Source organism: Vicugna pacos, chromosome 11, assembly GCF_048564905.1.
Source record: "Vicugna pacos chromosome 11, VicPac4, whole genome shotgun sequence".
In the NCBI taxonomy this organism is placed as follows: Eukaryota; Metazoa; Chordata; class Mammalia; order Artiodactyla; family Camelidae; genus Vicugna; species Vicugna pacos.
In genome coordinates, this window is record NC_132997.1 from 24,236,105 (window position 1) to 24,259,121 (window position 23,017).

At 51.0% G+C, this 23,017-nt stretch overlaps 1 protein-coding gene across 2 annotated transcripts in view; it reads left to right on the top strand.

Moving 5' to 3' along the window:
* LOC140699222 (zinc finger protein 532-like) overlaps positions 1-23,017 on the top strand; it is a 44,720-nt gene that overhangs the window by 5,102 nt on the left and 16,601 nt on the right. For both annotated transcript variants that reach the window (XR_012077235.1, XM_072970942.1), the window contains exon 2: positions 19,733-19,807. The gene's annotated coding sequence lies outside the window, so the exon portion shown is untranslated. The remainder of the gene's footprint in view (positions 1-19,732; positions 19,808-23,017) is intronic.

Below are 23,017 nucleotides of genomic sequence, written 5' to 3' on the forward strand. Positions count from 1 at the left end.
TTGTTGAAGTTCTCACTGTGTTCATCCATTATTCTTCTGAGTTCAGTGGGCTTTATACGAGTGTACTTTGAATTCTTCATCAGACTAATTACTTTTCTTCATTTCATTGTTTATTTTTCCTGGGGTTTTATCTTGTTCTTTCATTTGGAACATTGTCCACAGTCTTCTGTTTTTTCATTTCACTTGACTCTCTGTGTTGGTTTCTATGCATTAAGTAAAACAGCCACCTCTCCCAGTCTTAAAGAGTTGTGTGGGAGATGAACTTTGTCAGTTAGCCCTGCCTACTCTTGGTTGTCAGTGAAACTGTGATTATCCAAGCAGCTAATTTTATTTTGACAGCCCCCAGCTGTTGAGGGTGTACCAAGACCAGTCAGTATCTCAAAGATGAGGATCTCAACACCAAGGTTCAGTCTGATTTGACTCCATACCCCCCCAGTAACAGCTTTTGAAGAATATAAATATCGAGGCTTGGGACTGCAAATGTAGTCCCTGCTGGCCCCTAGAGCTAGGAAGTCTGGAGGTGTCCCCTGGAGAACAGTCACTAAGAACAGGGCTTCAGATAAGTATACAAGCTCCTTTCTGGGAAATGTCAGTGAGCTGTAGCAAGACAGGCTGAGAGTGTAATGGTGGCACCCCCAGCCTACCTTCCCTGAGAGAACCTCGGTAGCCTCCTGATGTGTGCCAAACCTGAAGCCTGCCTCCAAGTCCAAAGCTCTTAAACTAGAAAAGGAGGCCTTTTTTCACGTAAAGCCTGGGGATGTGTCTCAGTCTAATGTGCAAGGCCTGAAAGTGGTAGCCTGCCAGGAAGTGTCTCTCCAACTGTTACAGATCCATGGGAGTGAGACATGCAGTCGGTCCTGGCCTCCAGAGCCAGGTGACCATGGAGCATCCCCTGAGTGGAAGCCACAAAACCTGGGTCGCCAGTGTGTAGACATTCCCTGCTTGGAGATACTGGCTCTCTGAAGCCTATCAGAGGGAGAGTGCAAATATAGCTGGAGTGAGGCAGTGGGAGAGTGCAAAGATGCCACCTTCTGAATAAAGGGGAGCAGACGAAATGGGAAAAGATGAAGTAAGAAATACAGCAAGACAGAGGGAGAGCGGGGAAGATGTCACCTGCTGGCTGGAGCATAAAGCTGGCACCCAACGGGAAGGGGAAAAAAAGATGGTACCTGCCAGTTTTATTAAGGCAGAGGGAGAGCAGGAGGATGGCACCCACCACCAGCCTCAGTCCCTGAGGAGTATCCCAGCAGCCCCTGCCCCTCAGACCAATGCTTTAACTTTTGGAAATGAGTCTCTTTCACATAAAGTGTGGGTGCTTTTCCAAGGGCCACTTCTGCACTTGGCCCTGGGACCAAGAGCACAGGCCCTTTAAGAGTGGTTCCTGAGTTCACCACAGCCCAGTGGGTCTCACAGCCATGTGTCCTGAGGGTCTTCCAAGTCAGATGCTTTGGGGGTTTCTCTCTCAGTTGTCAGTCTTCAAAGTTTGAGTCCCCAGTGCGGGGGTACAAACCATTCACACCTCAGGTAGAAGTTCCATGTTCTGAGTTCCCTCCTGAGTGTGTCTGTGTACACCAGGGGTGGGGTTTCTGGTGAAACTGTGTCTCAGCCTTTCCCACCTGCTTTGATGTGGTTTCCCTCTTGTTTGCCTGATGTGAAGGGGTTGCTCCACCATTTCTCAGGCTTTTCCAGAGGAAATTGTTCCACGTGTAGCTGTAGATTTGTTGTGTTTGTGGGAGGAGGTGAATTCAGGATGGTTCCATGGCGCCACTTTGAATTCAAACCTATTATATATGTTTTAAACTTTGGTTTTCAATTGCTCAGGTCATTGCTAGTATATGGAAGTATGATTAATGCTGTGTATTCATGTTTATGTATGGATCTCATATTCTGGGATCTTTCTAAAACTATTTATTATAATTTATTATCAGTTTTCTTAGATTCCTTGCAGGTTTCTCTATAGACAATGATGTCATCTGTAAATAATGACAATTATATTCTTTTCTAGTCGGTGTGCCTTCATTTACTTTCTTGCCGCACTGCACTGACTAGAACCTGTAGTGCTAAGGTGCAAACTGACAGAAGAGAGCAGACATTCTAACGTTGTTTTCAAACCAAGAAGAGCGTTCATTCTTTCACCATTATGATGTGGGATGTGGGTGTTTTGCGGATGTTCTTTGTTAGGTTGAGGCAGTGCCCTTCTACTCCTAGTTTCTGAGCATTTTTTATATGAATGGGTGTTGAATTTTGTTTAATGCTTTTTCTGTATTAATTGATGTGACTGCATGGGTTCTCTTCTTTAGACTCTTCATAGGGTAGGTTACGGTGTTGATTTGTGACTATTGAACCAGGCTTGCATTCCTGGAATAAATTCCACTTGGTGATCGTCTATTCATGTGGATGCTTATGGCAGGTGTTCTTGTGGATTTCTTGCTGTGGGCTAAATTATGGTTCCCCAAAGGGGTCCATGTCTAATCACTTCTATGACAACGTGTGAGTGTTACCTTGTATGGCAAAAGGAAGTTTGCAGAAGTAACTAAGTTAAAAATCTTGAGATAAATTTATCATAAATTTTCTGGGTTTACTTAATATAAAAGGAGGGACACAGGAACTGAGTCAGAGACCATGAGATGGTAGAAGCAGAGACTAATGTGATGCAGTTTGAAGATGGAAGAAGGGGCCAACTGCAAGGATGACAGGCATCCTCTGGAAGCCAGAAAGGGAAAGGGAACAGAGTCTCCTGTGAGGCCTCAAAAGGAATCAGCCCTGCTGACAACTTGACTGACATCAGACTACTGACCTGCAAAACATTACTATAATAAATTTGAGATATTTTAAGCTAGTAAATAGTAATTTGTAATTTAATGATACAGTTTGTAATTTGTAATACTTTATAATAATTTGTTGTAACAGCCAGAGAAAATGAACACACTTATATTTTGTTGAGAATTTGGGTGTGTATCCTGGGGGTGTTTGTCAGAAATTTTCTTTTTTGAGCTGTCATTGTCAGGTTTTGGTGTTACATTATGCTGGCCTCATAAAATAAGTTGGGACATAATCACTTTGCTTCTACTTGCTGGAACAGATTTTGTGGCATTCATATTATTCTTTATAAATGTTTGTGGTTTTCAAGGAATTTACCCACTTCATGTTTCTTCTGCCTGCGTTTGTGTGTGTGTGTGTGTGTTTGTATAATTTTTTTTGAAGTGTAGTCGGTTTACAATGTTGTGTCAATTTCTGGTGTGCAGCTTAATGCTTTAGTCATAAATGAACATACATATATTTGCTTTCATATTCTTTTTCATTAAAGGTTACTGCAAGATGTTGAATATATTTCCCCGTGCTATACAGTATAAACCTGTTGCTTATCTATTTTATGTATTGTAGTTAGTATCTGCAAATCTCAAACTCCCAATTTACCCGTTCCCACTCCCTTCCCCTCTGATAACCATATGTTTGTTTGCTCTGTCTGTGAGTCTGTTTCTGTTTTGCAGATAAGTCCATTTGCGTCTTCTCCTTTATATTCCACACTTAAGTGATATCATGTGGTATTTATATTTCATTTTCTGGCTAATTTCACTTAGAATGCCCATCTCCAAGTCTACCTATGTGTTGCAAATGGCATTATTTTATTCTTGTTTATGGTTGAGTCATATTCCATTGTGTAAATGTACCACAACTTATTTATCCAGTCATCTGTTGTTGGACATTTAGGTGTTTCTATGTCTTGGCTATTGTAAGTAGTGCTGCTGTGAACATTGGGGTGCATGTATCTTTTCAATTAGAGTCTTCTCTGGATATATGCACAAGAAGGGATTGCTGGATCATCGGGTAAGTCTTTTTAGTTGTTTGAGGAATCTCCGTCGGTTGTCCGTAATGGCTGCACCAAACTGCATTCCCACCAACAGTGTAGGGGGGGGTCCCTTATAGGAGAAACTGTTTCATATGCAAATACAAATCTGTGTTGACACCAGTCCACACACAGGTTCAGCCGTGGATGGGAAGGGAACAAATCATAATTGTGGGGCACCTTAACAAACTCAGTAGCCCCTAAGGCCACAGCAAGATGGGTCGTCCTCCCTCAGCTGGACAAGATGCTCCCGCACAGAAATCCCACAAATCCCACAGCGATGCTGACTGTCGTTCACAGGCACCCCGTGAATTTCCTCTCAGCCCATTCCCCTTGTGTCCTTGGGATTAAGAGGGAGCTGCCTCCACCACTCCCCACGTTGCAATAATCCCAGGAGGCTAAAAGAGGCTCCCTCTACAATGGTGCAGAGAGGCAAAAAGCCCTGTCTCTCAGGCCAGGTCTTCCCCTCTGGTCAGGACACGCAGACAGGAAACCCTGGCCTGTCGTCTGGCCGCCTCAGAGAAGCAGACTGAAGCTCCCCAAGGCCAAGGGCTGCCTGCAGGCTCCATTCTAGAGAGCTGGTTCGTGTCCAGAGGGCTGAAAGGCATGGAAATAGCTCTCCATCCCTACTTTGCTGAGGGGTGCAGATGATGATGGGATGCCCCACAGGCCCGTGGCCAATCAGGCTCGAGGGAAAATGACAATGCAGGGGCCCCTGGGGAAAGAGAGAGCTGCAGGCTCCCAGGAGCAGTCTGAGGACCCTGTGTCAATGCAGAGGAAGTCTAGTCAGCCCCCTGTGGATCCGTAGCTCCTGGGACCTTCTCAGCCTGCTTCTCAGGACACCTCTCTGTAGAGCAGTGCAGACACGAGTAAGACTACAGTGGTCTGAGGTCATTTCCAAACAAAATTATCATTATTCATATTTTACATACATCACCCCAAGGTGCTTCTCCCACCCATAGCCACCCAGACCCTCCTCCCCCAGCCTCTAACTCCCCACCACCCCACCCCTAACCTGGCCCTGATGGCCCCCCCTCCTTCCCTGTCCTTCCTCCCTGCCCCCCACTTCAGCTGGGGTCAGCACTGAATGAGGAGGAGCCCCTAAGGTCTCCTGGGGACCCCCTGGTGGCTGGCAGTGGAGGGCTGGCCCACTGTTCCCTGCTGGCTTCAGTGCCTCTTTCTCCTCTTCCTCCTCCTCCTCCCTGCGACATACAGTCACACCTTGTCTGTTTTGCCTGTGAGGAGCGAGCCAGCCCCAGAGTCAAGGCAGGCCCCCCAGATCCCGAGGTCAGGCCTGGGCAGGGACAGCTTCCCAGCAGACACTGGGCCTCCACTAGAGGCCACTTCCTCGACTTGACAGCTGGTGGAGGTGCTGGGCTGAGTCCAGTTCTCTGAGAGAAGGGGGCCTGGGGAGCCCCCAGCCTCCAGGGCAGACACATCTCAAGGGCCCTGGGGCAGAGCTCTGGGACATCCCCCAGGGCCACAGGCTGGACTGAGAGGCCAAGAGGAAGGCCAGGCTGTGGAGCTCCTCCTTGTGCTCACTGGGCCCACCCCCTGGGCCTGGGGCCTCCCTAGGAGGAGACGTCTCTCTGAGAACTGAGGCATCACTGGGTCCCAGGCTCCGTGCAGTGCGCTTTCGAGCCTGGGGAGGTGAGAGGGTCTGTCCAGCCTGAAATGGAGGGAAACCGTGATGTCCTGGAGAGAGAATAAAGCCTTTGGTCCTGAACAGGCCACTGTCTGCTCAGTAGTGCCTTAGAAGTTCCTCAAAATCAATGTCTGGTGGGCTGTCTTTATCACTGACCCCTAGCTGGGGGCCTTGGTCATGTGTCTGGCATCTTGGCTAACATTAGACTCACGAGTGCTTGAGTCCAAATGGGGTGCACTGTGACTGGTGGGTGCCCACACACCCAACTCCTCCTTCAGGTCCAGGAATTGTTTCTGCACCAGCTGGTAGGAAGTAGGTGGAACGTGACTGGCCCCGCATACATGGGTGAGGGGAGAAGCAGGGCTGGGTAGGGGGATGATGGCATTGGGGAGGAAGAGAGGGAATGTTGCCAGGACTCCAGTCAAAGTACAGATACTAAAGCACTCCTGCTGTCCTCCTGTGACTAATTCCCAGCTGTGTGTCCTTCCTTTCCCTCTGGGCCCCCATCCTCTCCTTCCTATGGTCCTGCATCTCACCCAGTCCCTAGCAGGCCCTCCACAAGGACAGGCCTTCCAGCCACGGAGGGATGAACAGAGCCATGTGGGCCTCCTGTTCTGTGGTCCCATCCCTCCCCTGGCTGACCTGGGTCCTTGCCTCCCTTGGTTACATGGGTGTCCCTTGCCTTCCCTCTTCTACCTGGGGTCCATCCCTCCCTTCTCTGGCTCACCTCTTCAAGGGTGAGTCCTGCCTCCTGTTCCAACTCTTCAGCTAGGGCCAAGAAGTCCAGATGTGGTTTTGTGGAAAGCAATTCTGCCAGGAATTGAGGATGAATGACTGCCTCTACCTAAGAAGGAAGGAAGAGGCTGTGAGTATCCTTGGCCTGGAGTAACTTGTGAGTCATGAATACCTGGAGGGAAAGTGAAAAACAGACCCACCCCATTGTGCTCCACAAGGTAGCCTGTTTTAAACCACCGAGGCAGTCAGCTACATACGTACACACACACACGCACGCACAGAGAAAGAGAGAGAACTCAGGGACAAGGATCAGAACTTAAGCCCCAAAGGCCCGGCAGAACCCCTGTCCTGGTGCTGAGAGTGCCAGTCCCTGGAATCTTGCAGCCCCCAGGCTCCAGGCCCAGCCCACCTTGGTGACGCAGGCTTCCTGGGAGCACAGCTTGTCAGCGTAGCTCAGGAGACGTGGGTCCGTGTAGGTCCCGTTCTCTTCCTGCTTCAGTTCATTTCTGTCCTCTTGAAATTCTGCATCTTCCTCCCCAGTGGCTGAGGGGACAGGCCCCACCAGCCCCTCCATGGTGTCCACATGCTCTTTCACAGCCTCAGGGGGATTCTTCTTAGGTGCCATGTTCTCCCAGGGACACTGGGATCTGTGTAGCTTCCTGGGCACACACACTGGGGCAGAGCGCGAGGAGGAAATAAAGGTGAGGGGCTTCTGCGTCCAGCTCCTGACCACGCAGCGCACATGCTGGTTCAGACAGTGAACAACATGGACGTGGGTGTGGTTCGAGTCAAGGCCAACTGTATCTTCACCCACAGTGATGGGAAATGAAGAGGGAGAGGTAAGGGGGAGCTTCTAAGAGAGTCACATGTGAGGAAGTGTAGAACCTGTAATTTTCCAAGAGTCTCACCATCCAGCCCGCTTCTCAGGCAGACTGTATGTGGTGGTCTTAGACAGGGAGGCGGGAGTTTTGTAACTGTCCAGATCAGTACCCCAGGGTGACAAAGGACAGCTGAGACCCCTCGATGGCTTTTGAGGTTGAAAGACCAATGACTCCATTGAGGGAAAAGGACTGATGGTGGGACAGTGGCCATCCCTAAGCCCCTGTTACCTTTGTGTTCAGCTCCAGTGGGCATGTGGGTACCTGGTTGAGGGCCCACTTTTAGGGCTGGGGGCCCCCAAGATTCCGGCTTTGGTGGGGCTGGAGGAGGCAGGCCCTGCACCCCCTTCATCCACTGCACCTGCTGAGTCTGTATCTCCTCCTTTGCCTCAAACTCCATGAACCTGAAGGGTAAGGGAGGCACAGGCCATGCTGAGAAAAAGGCCTGGGCTCTGGAGCCCACCAAGGGAGCAGACAGAGGCATCAGAAGACATTGTGGTGGGGCAGTCAATGTCTGTGGGGTACTGTCCCCAGCGGGGAACTGCTCCTGGAGCAAATATCAGATCTGGGGACACCACCTCCCCAGTACCGGATGGTGTTCAATAGCATGCACCCAGGTCACTGAATTGAAATGGGCTTGCGTGGAAGGCGTAGACAGGAGACCAGGAAGGAGTCACATGGACCATACTGAGAGCACTACCTAGATGTGACATCTTGTGTGACGGTGACTCCTGGGAGAACGGAAGCCCTGGAGGGCAGGGCTGTTGTCTGTTGGATGCATTAAATGATGGTTGTTCCTAGAAAAGCAACTGTCCCTAGTGGACCTTCCTATTTGAGGAATGAATGAGCCCAATCAGCCCCATCACACAGATCTGAGTGGACCTGGGGCCCCACTTCTCCCTCCCAGGGGTCCCTGCTCTCACTCTCCTAGGACAGGGACCACTATTGGACCACAAGTCCCTTTTCAAATGGGAAAACAGTTCCACCCAAGGCCAAAGCCCCAGTGACCCAGGAGGCAGAGGCTTCCTCATGGGCAGGAGGACAATGACCAGTTAGCCCAAACACATCCCTTCCAGCTGACGTTTCCAGGGGCCAGGGCCCCAGGAAGCACTTTCCATGAAGAGCCCCCTCTGTTCATACCCTCCTAGGGCCTGATCCTCTCTTGACCCCAGTGTGCAGAGGGGCAAACTGAGGCTCAGAGAAGTAGAGTGACAATCCCACATGTGACTGCTAGTAAGTGGCTGAGTCACCAATGTCCCATGAGAACAGAGTGCTCACCTTTGGAACAGAAGGTCCAGCACCTGCTGGGCGGTGGCGAAAGCTCTATAGTTGCCCAGGAATGTGTGCATGTAGGAGAGGTTGCTGCCCAGGACGGCAGTTACCAGGGTCACCACCAGCTTCTCCAGCCTGTGGCACTGGAGGCTCCACACCCTGTAGGTCTCATCCCTGCTCCCTGATGGTCCAGCTCCCCTCTGGGGTGGAAAGAGGAGAGACATGAGGCAGAGGCAGCACCGGGGACCCCCAGGGGTTTGAGGCTAGAGCTCAGACCAAATGGTTAAGCCTAAAGTTCTTGTGCCAGAGGTGGAAGAGGGGAGCCCTGAGCAGATTCAAGGTTCTCAGCATCACCAGTATAAGGGGCGGAGGGCGATGATTAAATGCCTTAGTGTCTCCGTCATTGTGTCAGCACAGAAGTGACTGCACCTCCCTGATGAACTACCTCACCCCTGTGACTGCTGTCACAACATCCCATTCTAGAGATGAGAACACAGAGGCTGATCCCAGGGTGGGAGGGACCAGGGTCCTCAGGCCAACGTGGACACGTGGGGATGGAGGAGAAACAGGATGGTCTGTAGAAAAATGCAGAAGCTTCCTTGGCTTAACATGAACTGGGATTCTGTCAAAGTCTCTCAGATTCTGGCTCGTATGTGGGCACTGACTTTGCATCTGGCCAAGGCAGGGCCTGAGCTGTGAGGGCGGATAGGAGAGATGGGGCATCAGATTCCTTTGCCAGCAGGTCTCTAAAAGGGAGCCCAGGGGAGGAGCAGGGTAGCTCTATGACCTGGGGCTTCCTGGGTGTGGAGTCTCCTCTCTCACACTCACCCTGAGCCTGTCCTGGATTCTGTTGGTGTCATGGGTCACCTGCCCTTCCTGCAGGGAGATGGCATGGGGTAGTCTATGGACCAGGTCCTGTGAGGAGTCCTGCAGACACACTGCCCAGCAGCCAGGCAGAAACCTCAGAGCCCTGTCTGGTTGTCCTGACTGGTTCTCGGACCCATAAGACAGCTCCAGTCTCGACACGCACACACCACTCTCTGCACAGACCTCCATCAGGGACAAAAAAGCTGACAACCTGAGGGCCTTGGATTCCCACTGGCACAGAGAAGAGGCCCTTCAGGAGTCCTCTTTCCCCCCGGCCAGCCATGTCCTCAGGTGCGGCCATGACAGGACCACCAGGTTACCACATGTTCAATGGCTGGTTCCTGCTCAGAGGGGGCACTTCCCCTTAAGTCCCCCTTCCCCCACATGGAGATGGGGGGAGTGGGCCTGCCCAGGGAGAGCTCCTAGAGGAGGCTGGGCCCAGATTGGCCTGCTCCAGGCTGCCCGGTGTTACCTTAAGTGACCGCGTCATAATAGACCGGAGGTGTTGGGGTTGAGGGTTCAACCAACGCCTATGGCCTCTCAGAAACCTCTCACTCCAGGGTTTCCTGGAGGAGAAGCCCCGGGAGTTCACGAAACAGAAAGAACATGTTTCTCTATGAACTGTCTCCAGCCAAGTGAGCTGGCTCAGGGGCTGTCCTTAGAATGTGGGTGCCTGGTAACCAGGTTCTAATTCTGTTTGGGTCTGTTATCAAGGAAGTGACATCACTTTCTGGGCTCCACTTCCTTGACCCCCCTCCTCAGACAACACCTCCACACACAGCCCTCTTGGCTGCTGCCTGCTCACCCCCTTCTCCACACAGACCCACCTCTTCCACAGTTACAGCAGCCATGCCCTCTCCACGGCTCCCGGAGAGGCTCTGCGTGCAGCTGCGAGGAGACGACCTGGCTTCCAGACTCAACTCCTCATTGTTACCTGTTCTACATCTTGTATTTATCCTGCTGTTTCTCCAGGACAGTCTCCCCATCTGCACAGTGGGGCTGATTCTAGTTGTACTTCTAGAGATGTCCTCAGGTGCATGTGGGATAAGACCTGAGAAGTGTGGGGGTGGTGTCGCTTGTAGATGATGCCTCCAACCTCATGATTTTTTGTCTTATAACCAAGCTCACATCTGTTCCTCTCCTGATCCCGCCCCATAGTCCTTATTTAATGTCACTGTGCACGTGTCTGTGTGTTTGTGTTTTTGTGTGTGTGCTTGTGCACACGTGTAAGCCAGTGCTCACTCTATGTGTGGCCAGCAGAAAACTGCCCCCATGTGGGAGGGTTGGGCAAGAGCTTCCTGACATCTGAGGATTTCTAATTTCCAAAGCAAACCTGATGAAAGGGGTTCAAGCCTTGGCCAGCAGGTCAGAGCCCCGTGACCCCAGGCCATTCAGGCAGCAGGGGCTGGAGCTGGGATCACAGACTCAGACAGTCTGGTTCCACTGTCCACACTCAGCACCACAGTGCTGGGGGCAGGGAGACTGTCCCCTTCATGGGCACACAGCCTGGCAGGGTCTTCTCTGGCTGGACACACAGTGGTCCAGGGACAGATGGTCAGTTGAATGGTTGCTGTCACCAGAGAGATTTGACAGTCTCATTTGGTGCTGCCTCTATGTTCCTGTCCTCACATGCCTCTCCCCAAGTTCCAACCCCAGTATAAACAGTCACCTTCCCCAGGCACAACAGGAGTTTTATCCGCTGCAGTAAGAAGACCCTCAGTCTCAGTGGAAATTCCCTGGTAATCAGTTTCCCCCAGTGATTTCATGAGGAAAGTGTATTAGATTTGATCTAATCTCCTAAGTGTCTAAGGTTCAGTTGGCCCCAAGCTGCCTTCTGAAACTCTCTTCCCACCCATTCCCCTGTCCATGCAGCAGCTTCATCTCCCCACTGCTCAAACCAGAACCTGGGGCTCTGTCAACTCCTCCCCTGTCCCTGGGTCCCAACTCCAAGTGCGTTCATCACCTCTCTGTATCTCTCTCCCCTCCCTGTCCAGGCCGCCACTGACACTGTCCTGGATTCATGCTCTTTGCTTCCCTTTCTCACTCCCTCTGACCCAAGGAGCAGATGTTTAAAAGACAAATCTGTTCCTGTCACTCTGCTAACACACAGAAATCTCTCAGAGGCATTTTGGGGAAAAGCCCCAATCCTGGACAAGTCGTCAGAAGCATCCCCAGGAGGTAGCACCTTCGTCCTTTGGGTTTACACAGTGCTAAAATGCTGTGATACCCAGACAGAGTAAATCAATCAAAATTTCATTTCATTGCCACATAAAAGAAGAGGTTTATAGTCGAGAAAAACTGCTCATGGAAATGGTTGTGTCCATGAACCGGGTGATCTGATTCATTAGGGGTTGTGTCTAGCTGGATGCCTGAGTGTGGGGAAGGAGTTATCTTCCAGGTGAGCCAGGGCTCCAGGCAGATGCAGGTCCCCTAATCCCTGCATCTTGGGAAAATGGGGGTTCAGCTCTGAGAGGCCGCAGGCCAGGCTGTACCTGACATAGAATGGGATGAGTTGGGAAGGGCTGAGCCTCTTATTTCACAGAGTGTCTGGAGTCTCCACTTTGTAGCTCTTAGCTCAGTAGGAATGGTGACACTTGGGTATCCCATCACCAAAGTGGAGCAGATGTGTCGGGTCCAGTGAGACCTGGTGCTGCACCTCACTTGTGGACACCTGCAGCCCCATCCCTCATGAGGGCAGAAGACATACAACTGGCACAGGGTATGGTGTGAAGTCAGGGTGGGTAAGCCTCCTGTGAGCTTCCTGGTGGCCAAGGGGACAAGGGCTTCACCCTTCAGTCTTGACTCTCTATTCAGAATCAGTGGCCCTCTGGCTAACCTCTGATGCCCACTGAAGACATAATGGTTGACATGTCTCTGGCTGCCCAGGGCCACCCTAGACCCCTGCTCTGTAGAGACATGTCTGAAAAGTAGTGAGCTGGCCTCAGCATTCTCCCACCAGGACCCTTCTGGCAAATTCCATCCTGGCCCCTCCACCAACTCCTCCTTCACATCTTGCTGCCCTCCCCTCTGTGTTTCTATGTGTGCTTCTAACTCCACACTTTACCTTCTGTTGTTTTCTCAGTTTGGGATGTGCGCTTTCTTCCTTGACTCAGCTCATGGGCTCATCTCAGCCCGTGTGGAGCCCACTGCAGGGACCTGCTGCAGCAGATGGCAGGGGCGGGAAGGCCTCTGGGCAGTGGTGGGAAGGACAGGAGGCCTCTGTGCTGCTCCACATTCTGGGTGTAGAGCCTTGGCAGTGACTGATCAGGGTGTGAAGACCCAAGTTTTTGTCTGGAGAAAGATAGCCTGGGGTTTGGTTCCCTGCTACTTGTCCTTCCTGGGGGGATTGGGAGCTCCCTCAAGTGCAAAATGGCCAGAGTCGCAGGACCCAGGAGCCAGGGAAAGGAGAAGCCTCCTCAGGCCTTGTAGTGGGGAAGCAGGGATCCCTGCATGCAACCTGGGAAGGGCCTGGGCTGGCCTTTGGACTCCGGAGAGATTGATCAGGGAGAGGTTTTCAAACTTTAGACTCTCAGCAGCAGAACACTTTCCTTGAAGACAATGGACTTAGAGCACAGAAGTTCAAGCCTGAGGGAAGTGGGGTGGGGCTAGATCCCTGGAAGCCAGGACTTCCTCTGAGGAACACCCTGGATCCAGGCTGGGGGACACACACACCTGGAGGACCACTGCTCTAGAAGGAAGTTGGGACACAGGCTGCCCCAGGAGGCCTGGGACTGAGATGAGAGCTCAGGTTCTTCCTGGTAACTGAACCCTCCTTCTTTTTGCTCGCCTTTGGTATTTGGTAATGGCTCTCTGCAAACTCCTGCCTGCCTTTTCTGCCCTTCAGAGGAGCCTGTGGAAAGGATGGACCTTGCTGGACTCCATGGAGCCAAAGGGAGCCCTGGATGTCAGCATGAGAGCCACAGGTGGGCTTGAGCTGGCATTTGGTCCTGACACCTACTATGTCAGGGAGGCCTTGGTCCAGGGACCAGATCTCTGAGGTTCTAGATTGCTTTTTGCAGAGGAGGCAATTTCTCACGCATGTGACATTTCAGATTATCCTGGTTTTAAGCACACTGCACACTAAATGGGCCCGTTTCCTGCCCATAGAATGGGGATAAAGAGAGGCCCCTGCCCTGCAGACAGGAGGTGCTCCTGTCTAGGGAGGATACGTTGTGTGTGATTTCCTTCCTCCTCACTGGCCTGTGGGGCGTGGCTCCAACAAATGGAAGCCTCTTCAGCTGGGCTGCCAGACATGGGTCCCTGCACTGTGCCACTAGTGTTGCCAAGTCCAGACTCACTCTGCTAGCCACATGACAGGCCAATAAATTGGGAGATGTCTTCTTCGCTGCCTACGGAGGAGCCTCTGGCACCGAAGCCCGTAGTCTCTCCTCTGAGGAGCACAAGCCTGGAGGCACAGCATTTCACGGCCCCTCTGTGCCTTGGCCTGCCTTTCTCGGCTGCCCTTCTCTGGTTTTGGAGGAGCTGCGCTCTTGCCATCCCTGCCTGGCCAGAGGTGGGCGCTGTTGGACCAGGGAAGGAATGGAGTTGGGCCAGGCCAGGCTTGGAGGTAGGGGGTGGGAAGAAGAGCAGGGAAGCAGGTTGATACTGATGAAGTGACTCACAGGGTTGCTGCCTGCAGCCACCTCTGTGGGCGGGGCTCTGGGAACCCGTGGCCGCGGCTGCGCGGAACTGCAGTCTTGCTGCAGCCTTACACTTCTGAGTGTGCATCGCAGACAGAACCCAGCCAGCCTGGCCCAGCCCCTGAACAGCTGGCTGTAGAGCCCATAACTTGCTCTGTTTGGTGGGCAGGGGTCAGGCAGAGCCAGTTTCAAATCTCAGCTCTCTGACTGATCTGCTGTGTGATCTTAAAAGGTCACTTTCCCTGTCCAAGCCCCAGTTTCAGTGTCTGTGAAGTGGGGCTACCTCAGTGTTGTGGCGGTGGATATAGAGAGGTCATGTACACACAGCAGGAAGGAGGCTGTTGGCAAGCAGCCAACTTTGGGGAGCCCAGCAGCGCTGTGCTGAGCCCCTTGCTGTAGTTAAGGGTTTGGGCGGTGACCCATTGAACCCTAAGTGGGCCTTGTTTCTCTTTATGTCCTGGCTACTATTTGCTCTGTTCTCCTGTTCCCTGGACAAGAATACATGACACCCCTTGGTCTCTGGGCCCTGCCTGGTTCTACCAACCCCCAGGTCAGGGCAGAGACATGGACCCCACTGGCTAGACACCATCCTCTCCAGCCCCTTGGCTAGAGCTCTTGGCTCAGTCTGTCCGTGTGCCGGCCCTGACGTGGCCTGAGCCCCTGCAGGCTCGGCCCGGGCCTGGCCTGGCAGGTGGTCTCCGTGCTCTCTTTTCCGTACGTACGCAGCCCTCCTGCTCGGTGCAAAGGCAGAGGCATTAGGCCTTGCCTTAGCTCTGCTCCTGGCCTGGGGCTGGGGGGTTTTTCCATCCTTTTGTCTGAGTATCCAGAGGCCTAGGAAGGGTGGGGCCACACTCTGGGCCCTTGTCTGGGTTCTGGGCCTGAAGCTCTGAGACAGGAACTCAGCACTGGGCTGGGCTCCCGGGGCGTGTCACAGTGGTGCCCATCTTGGGAGGCCGGTGACAGGAGCTGAGGGCCCCTGACTTGGTTCCGCCCCAGGGTGTCCTGGCTGCCTTCCCTGTCATGGCTGCAAACATCATGTGCTCCTCCCCCTCAGTCCTGGGTGGTTGCAGGGTCCCGGCCCTCACTGGCCTCTTCCTCCCTCCCTCCCAGGCTCTGACTGAGGGGGTTGGCCTCCCACTGCCTCAGGGCCCACATGTGTGGGGTGAGATCCCTGCAGCTCCGAGGGCTCTTACACTGGGGTACAGTGGCCTGAGGCTGTCTCCACCCCACAGCCCTTTAGACGTTTAAAGACAGCCACTGTGCCCTCAGACTTTTTCAGGCTTCACATCCTGCAGCCTGAATATTTCTCATTCGGTTGTCTTTTGGAATTGTTCATTTTGTCCTTGCCCCTCTGAACACACAGCATCCCTGATGTCTCTTGATAGGGGACTTAATTTGCTGACCTCAGCTTTCCTGCCTCTAAGATGGGGACAGTGGTCCCTCACGTAACAGGTTGTTTCCAGGACCAAATGAGGTAAGGACAGTGGAGAACTTAGCTGGTGCCTGGCACTAATCAGTAAAAGCCCCTGGATGGGTAACAGGGCAGATGGACACATGGGACCTCTGTTCTCTGAGACCCCCTCAAGCTTGGGGTCATGCTCAGAGCCACTCGGGGTCCCATGGCATGTGGGGCTTGTTGCATTTATAGCTGCCCCACCCTGCCACCTCATGCCGGCCATTCCCTCCTGGTCAGCTTCTGGATTTGAAGGTCTCTCCTGGCAAGAAATGATAGGAGGTGATGGCACAGCCTCTCCCGGGCAGGGGCCACTTCCACGGGGGATGCTGAGGCCCAGCACAAAGGCTACAGTCACACCGAGTCACATGCTCACCGTCTGGAGCGGGGAATAGTTTTGGGGGACTCATTTCTGGAAGGTGTTTCCCCTCCTGAGCTGTTCTGTCAGGGGTCAGGGCCACGGGTCTGTCCGTCCCCTCTGAGATGTGCCTGTGGGGCTGGGAGCGGCTGGTGAGGGAAGGGAGGTTACCCAGGGGAAGGAGATGCTCACCCTGGGCTCCGGGTGCTGGCCTTGGAGGCTGTGTGATGTGATTGCTGTCTGGTTGTTGGGTATGAGCAAGGAACTGGGTTTCTAGTCTTCTGTTTTTAATCGAAGTATAGCTGGTTTACAGTGTTGTGTTGGTTTATTTTGTGCAGCATAGTGATTCAGTTATGCATCTACAGGTGTTCTTTCTAGTTATAGGTTATTACCAGTTAGTGAGTACAGCTCCCCGTGCTCTACAGCAGGACCTTGTTGTCTGTCTGGTCTGTATGTAGTAGTTTGTGTCTGCTCATCCCACTCCCAATTTATCCCTCCCCTCTGCTTTCCCCCTGGTAGCCATAAGTTTGTTTTCTGTGTCTGTGAGTCTCTTTCTGTTTTGTAACGATGTTCATTTTCATCTGGGTTTCTGTTGTCTCCCACCTGGGAATCCTCTGGCGGGCTTGGGAGACCCCCTCCCTGGCCTCATTCTCCACATGTGTGAAATGCGGATGATGACTTGGGGAAGGGAAGGGGGAGGGGGAGAGAGGAGCAACTGGAGGTGTGGGGCCTGCGAGCCTGGCTGCTCGAGCTGCTGACCCCCTTACCCCCACACCCCTGCCGCAGGTGGTGAGCGGTGCCCATTTGCAAGGAAGTGGCTACCAACCCTCCTGCGCTGGCCTCTGAGGAAGCAGGAATTAGAACGCTCCTGGTGAGCCAGGGCTAAAGGGGCTTTGAAGCTCTGTGTTGTTAGTGATGGAGTCCTCATCAGGAGCCACCCGGGGAGCACAGCTCGGGGGTCTGGTTGTGTCAGGCTGCTTAGCTCCTGGAACTTCATTAAAGGGAGGACAGCGGGTCTGTTACGAGTATCAGCTCCCACTGAGCAGTGCTGGTGAGTGCTCCAGGGGAGCTTCTAGATGGCGGGGTGCAGCCGGGCAGGAACTGCATGCCAGCTCTGCTGCAGCCTTGCCTCTGGGGCATTCTTTAGGAAGCCCTCCCTGGCTGTTCTGTCCCTGAGGGGGCTGGGGCCTTCGCTCTGTGGCCACGCCATCCTGCCCATCTCCCCACATGTCATAGGGGTCACCTGTGGGGTCTGGGAGTGCAGGCACCATTTGTTCTGCCTCTCACGACTCCCAGCAATGCAGGAGCAGAGCAAGTGTTTGTTGAGTGGCCGTGTGAGTGTACCTATGGCATGTACACGTATGGGCCTGCAAACACACAGGAGTGTTGTCTGTGTGCCCTAGTGAGCTCCCACGCATAACACCTGCAGATGGGCTGAGACTCTGGTGGTGGGTGGGTCCAAGGATCGTCTGCTTGGAGAGCCCCTTCCTGTCAGGACCCCACTTCCGTGACAAGGAGGCAGAGCTACGGTGCCCTGGGTGATGTGGAATTTCTGCTTCACATGTCTGAGAGGAAGCTGTTGCCCCATGTGTGCTTGTGAAACTGCTAAGTTGGACCACCTGAGAATACCACCCCCCAGCCTCACGTCAGGGAATCCTGCCGAGGGTCTGAAGTCACTCTCTGTGTTAGTTATATTAGTCATGTGGGTGTCAGGAACACCTGTACCGGCCTAAGCAGATAGGGCATGGCTGGATCCAGGGGCCCAAATGGTATCCTTGGGACATTGCCTCCTTTTCCACACCCTGTCCCTGCCTACCTGGGGGTGGGCCTCCCTCCCAGGCAGCCTTACCCATTCAGAGCCCCCAGGCTGTTGCAGGCACATGTCTAATCAGCCCATCCCCCTGGTCCTGCCCCACGGGAAGAGGGAGACTGTTTAACAAGAGCCTCCCAAGTGTCCTAGGATTGCTGCTCATGGGCCCGGCGTGGAGTCAGTCTCCTCGCAGACCAGTCCTGGTGCCAGGGGAGTGGGATGCCATTCCCTGAGCTGAGAGTGAAAGGGGCAGAATGGATGTGGGCGGTGTCATCTGAAGAAGAGAAAGGAGGCTGGGTTCACACAACATGAGCTTGCCCTCCGCCTTCTCTTTGCTGCCCCCTGGAGGTGAGAGCAGCTGCGCTGCATGGGGCTTCTCTGCCCACCGGGTGCTCTGGGGATTGGGGTTGGACTGGAGGCTGTGCAGCCACACTGGTGACCAGACCTTTCTGCACAGTGGATTCCAGACCTCAGACTTTGAGGACTTGAAAGCTCTCTGGGGGCGGGCAGCATTAGAAAGGAAAGAGTCAGGCTTTGAGCTCTGTTCTGTGCCCATGTGGTCAGGGAGGAGACCAGATGAGGCTGGGCAGTGCGGGAAGGCTTTTGGGGGGAGAGACACTTGCACTGGCCCAAAGGTCATGAGGCTTTGAGTAAAAGATATGAGTGTTTCAGGCTCACAGGAAAGATTGAGCTGAGCTGGGCAGTGAGGGAAGGGTGGGGACCAGCCTGGTGGGGCAAGGGCTGGGAGGGGTAAAGAAGGGAGAGGATCCTGGGTCTGAGCCCCTCCCCCCAGGTGTCCTGAGGGTCCCTGGGAATGTGATGTGACCGGGACCTCTCTTCACACCCTTAAGTCCTGAAGGGAGGAGGACCTGATGGCCAGGAGGTGGAGCACACTGCTCTGTGGCCTCCTCCAGGTCCTGGGGTGTCTGTGGTCCTTCCCCTCAGTGTGTGTGATGTCACCATCTTATTTCCAGGAGAGGGGTGGGGCAGTGGGTCTTGGCCTTATACACCATGCCCCCACTTTATATGTAGCCACAACCCATAACCTTGGCTCCAGACTCAGCCGTTCCCACCTGGGAGGATCTTTCCTATCCCCACACCCTGTTGTGGGCAGGGCTGTCTGCTGCCTTAGGGATGGCTCATTTGTGGTCACCCCTGAGAGCTCACCTAGGTTCCAAGGGAGGGGAAGAAATCCCAGGTAGGCAGCGAGAGTCCTGGCTTTGCCCCATACCCCAGGCCAGCTCTGCTCCTCCTTCTGTCTGATGGGGACTCTGCCCCAGGCTACCGTGGACCCTGGGGGCTGGACTGACCATGGCAGAATTAGGAGGGCAGGAGTGAGCTGCCTTACTGACAAGGGCTCCCGCATCCTCCTGGGCAGGTTCTGTCCTGCTCTGAATAATTGAATAGAAATCCTCCACACATGAGACAGAGCTCTCTCGGGCTCTGCCTGATCTCGTTAAGAAGTCTCCTGACATACTGGGTAGAAGATCTAAAGATCAGTAGGTGGCTGGATGCTCAGAGAGGTTTATCTCTGCCACAGGGTGGTTAGGCCCCAAGAGTGTGGACCTGGGATCAGGCCCCTACCCCACTGCCCTCCAAACTCAGGCTTAGGCAGAAGTGGTGCTTCACAGCTCTGCCAGCCACCAGCAGTTCTTACTCAATCAGTTATGGTTTGCTGGGCTTAATTACTTTAAAATTATTAATTTAAGCTGGAGAAAGCAGGCAGTGGAGGTGGAGGGAGAAATGGGACCCTCCTTAGGGCCGTGAGGCTGGGCAGGGCTGATGGGATGGTTTCCAGCTGGGCCAAGGCCACTCTCTGGGAGAGCTCTGGCAGGCTGCCCATCCTGCCTGCCAGGTGTGGCAGGGACAGACAAGTGGGCTAAGAGTATGATCTGTGGCACAGGAGAACGTAGCCAGCCCGGGGGCCCTGGGCGCAGATTGGGTGCCTCATCTAGTTTGGGAGCAATCATGGGAGGCATCCTGGAAGAAGTGACTCCTGAGCTGGGTCTTGAGGTGGGTATTCAGAGGCTTGATCGGACTAAAAGATCAAGATGTTTGATGAGACCCTAGGTATTGGTGTGCTGTTTCATCAAATGACAAAAAGTCAAGTTGCCTGCCTATTTTTGAGGTGTTAGCAGCAATGATGTTCAGTGCTTACATTGGTTTGTCCATTTGGGGGTGAAGAAGGATGATATTCTAATTACGTCATTTCTTTTTCGTTTATCAGCTGGTTTAATTTTGTAATGGGACATTTCCCTCCATCTACAGCTACCCATTGAAGCAGTTCATAGAGGAAAGGCAGGTTAGATGCTTCTTTCTTTTCATTTATTAATCCATTATTAAGACATCCTGCATAGATGATGAATTTTGATAACCAAGATGAAGTCAAGGATTAAAACCTATTTGATGGATTATAAATACACTGCAGTTATTGTATTTGCTGATGTTCAAACTGTCTCATCTTGTCACCAGTTAGAACCCCTTGAGGTTAGCTCTTAAGTCCTTTTGATGTGACCCGAGTAGCCTGAAAGCTTTCTTGACATCTGGTTTGCCAAGATGTTTCAAGCTCATCTTGTATGTTTCCTGCCCAGGACTAGAATCAGTCATTTCTCCAAGAAACCTTAGTTTCTTTTAGTGGGAAATAATATTGAATACTAAATATTTGACACTGGTATCCCCCCTGCTTCTGGCTTGATCATCATTTCTAGGTCTTTTCCCTAGGAAGTGCTAGATACTACAAATTTGAGAAAATTCTCTGTTGTTTATACAGATACATCCAATTTAAATTGAGAACTGTGAGATTTTTACTTAACCTCTTCTGTGACATCTGTTTCTCGTTTCTTCCTCATTGGCAAATGTGGTTCTCAAAGGCACAGGGAATAATTGAATTAGAATATCCAGCTAGTCATTTGTTTCACCTCAACTGATGCACACCCAAGTTCAGATGTACAATGTCCATAATACCGTATAAGACCTCAGTGAGAGAAATTGAAGACTACAGGAATAAATGGAAAGATATTCCATCCACATGGATTGAAAAAGTTAATATTAAAATGTCCATATACCCAAAATCTACAGACTTAATGCAATCTTTAATATAATCCAATGGCATTCTTCACTGAAATAGGACAAAAAATCCTAAAAATTGTATGGAAACACGAGACACCCAATAGCAAAAACAATCTTTTTGAGAAAGAACAAAGCTGGAGGCATCACATTCCCTCATGTCAAACTATATTACAAAGCTATAGTGATCAAAACAATATGGCATTGGCCTAGACAAACCTACAGATAAATGGAACCAAATACAGAGCTCAGGAATAAATCTATGCATTTATCATCAGTTACTTAAGTCAATTTACAACAAATGGCTAAGAATATACAACGGGGAAAGGATAATCTCTTCAGTAAATGCTGGTGGGAATACTGGACAGCCAGAAGCAAAAGAAGGAAACTGAGCCACCATCTCACACCATCCACAAAAATTAACTTAAAATGGATTTAAGCCTTGAATGTCAGATCTGGAACTATAAAGCCTCTAGAAATAAAAAAGGCAGTCAGCTTCTTCATGTCAGCCTTGGTGATAATTTTTTTTTTTTTGATCTGCCTCCAGAGCAAAGGAAACAAAAGCAAAAATAAACAAGTGGGACCACGTGAACCTCAAAAGCTTCTGCACAACAAAGGAAACCATCAACAAAAATGCTCCCTCTGAATGGGAGAAAGTATTTGAAAATCATAACTGACATGTGGATAATATCCAAAACATGTGAGAAGTCATATAAATCAATAGGAAACAAAAAGTAAAAAAGCTCTATGATTATAAAATGGGTAGAAGATCTAAATGAATACTTTTTAAGAAAGATATATACAGGTGGCCAATAGGTACAAGAACAGAAGCTCAGTGTCACTAATCATCAAGGAGGTGCTAATGAAAACCACAATGAGATACCACCTCACACTGAATACAATGGCTATTATCAACAACAACAACAGAAAAGGCTAAGACATTACAAATATTGGAGAGGATATTGAGAATAGGGAACCCTTGTGCACTATTGATGGGAATGTAAATGGGTGCAGTCACTATGGATACAGAATGGAGTTTTCTCAACAAATTCAAAAACAGTACTACCATACAACACTGCTACCCACTTCTGGTATGTATCCAAAGAAAAGGAAAACACTTTTTTTAAAAAATTGAAGTACAGTCAGCTACATTGTGTCAGTTGCTTGTGTACTGCTCAATATCATGGTCATGCATATAAGCAAAATACTTGCTTGAAAAGATACATGCACCCAAATGTTCACTGCAGCATTATTTACAACACTTAAGATGTAGAAACTACCCAAGTGTTCAGTGACAGATGAGTGGATAAAGAAATGGTGATTTAGGTGTACAACAGAATATTCAGCCAAATAAAAGAATGAAATCTTGCCATGTGACAATATGGAAGGGCCTCAAGAGCATTATGCTCAATGAAATAACTCAGAGAAAGGCAAATAATGGAGGATCTCACTTATATGTGGAATTGAGAAAGAGACCCAAGCTCGTAGATACAGAGAACAGATTGGTGGTCCCAGAGGCAGGAGGTGAGTGCGGAGAAATGGGTGAAGGTGAAGAGAAACTAACTTCAGTTTTAATACAAATGAGGCATGGAGATGTAAGAAGCAGCGTGGAGGCCATACTTAGTAATATTATATTGCATATTTGAAACTTGCTAAGAGAGTTGACCTTCAGAATTCTCACCAGGAAAAAAAATTGTTTACGCGTGTATGGTGATGGAAGTTCATCTAGACTTCAAATAGGGAAGAACAGACCTCACTCCATGTGGATCTGTTTCTTGTATTTTAAGCTTTGTATTCTATTGGTTTTGCTACAAAGTAATCACTAAGAGAATGTTGTCTCTAGCCTGAAATGTACAGAAGAGCCTATTCTCCAGGCTCTGACCCTTAAAGAAGAACACCTTTCCATTCATATAGAAATAAAAAGTTGCAAAACACAGAAGAACATTGGTCTTGTGGGGATTTATAGGAACACTGTGACCAGATCAACACAGCAAAGAAGGGATTCAGGTTCCAGGAGGTTTGCACCAACCAACCACAACCCCTCCCCTTTTAGTATAAAAGAAATCTGAATTTGAACTCGGGTAAGAAGGTTTTTGGGGACACCAGTCTGCTATTATCTCCATCTGCTGGCTTCCTGAATAAAGTCACTATTCCTTGTCCCAGCAACTCCTCTCTTGATTTATTGGCCTGTTAAGTGGCAAACAGTAACAGCTTGGACTCATCAACTGACTTGCGGTGACTGTTTCACAATATGTACAGGTATGGAATGATTATGTTACTCATTTGAAACTGACCTAATGTGTGTGCCAACCATACCTCAAAAAGAAAAAAAAAGCTACAGTATCCTAAGATAAATATAATATAGAACCAGCTGTGACTTCTGAAAAGTTAAAACTTTAGTTGTATCTCATGTCAGTTCTCTCCGCCCTCTTCCCTCTCTTTTGAT